Source organism: Gavialis gangeticus, unplaced genomic scaffold (genome assembly GCF_001723915.1).
Source record: "Gavialis gangeticus isolate Ggan-Ray unplaced genomic scaffold, GavGan_comp1, whole genome shotgun sequence".
Classification (NCBI taxonomy): Eukaryota; Metazoa; Chordata; order Crocodylia; family Gavialidae; genus Gavialis; species Gavialis gangeticus.
In genome coordinates, this window is record NW_017729016.1 from 19,770,598 (window position 1) to 19,771,316 (window position 719).

Below are 719 nucleotides of genomic sequence, written 5' to 3' on the forward strand. Positions count from 1 at the left end.
AAAAAAAAAAAAAAAAAAACCACCCTCTTTAGCCATGAAACGAGCATTGTTCTCGCGGCCCGCCCCCTGCCCGCAGCTAATCCGGATTGGCTCCGGGCGCTGCCACTCAGGCCGTGTAAACACCTTGGCCCTCGGCCATGCCTATAAAACCAATTATGGCCCGAGCGCGGCAGCGGTTTCCAGGCCCCCCAGGTGCGGGGTGAATGGGCCGGGGCGGCGGTGAGAATTTTCAGAGGAGGTTTCAAGGCCTCCCCCCCCCCGGTCCCTTCGCTGCCGCGGGGCAAGGGCTTTGCTGGGGCACGGGGGGTTGCCCAGGGGCTTGCTGGGGCATTTGGGGGGCGAGGTGCAAGGGCTTTGCTTCCCGGGCGGGTTCCGGATTTGGGGGGCAATAAGCGAAGGCACCCCCGGGGCTGGAGTTTTGCTCCGGGTGCGTGTACAGCCGCAGCCTCGGCTCCGGTAGTCCCGGGGTCAGTAGCCGTGCCAGGCCTTGCAAAACCACCCCCCAGTAAAAAAAACAACCAACCCCGAGTTGCAAACGAGATGAAACCCGGCCGTCGCTTTGCATTTCAGAGCGGACCCCCCCCCACCCGGGCTGCTTCAAAGACCATCCCCCCGGTAGGAAATGTGCTTAGCTGGAGGAAAACGGGGCCGCGCACAAAAGTGCAGCGCCAGCCGCCCAGAAACGCCACGACTTTGTACTTTCTATAATGCCTCTTTCA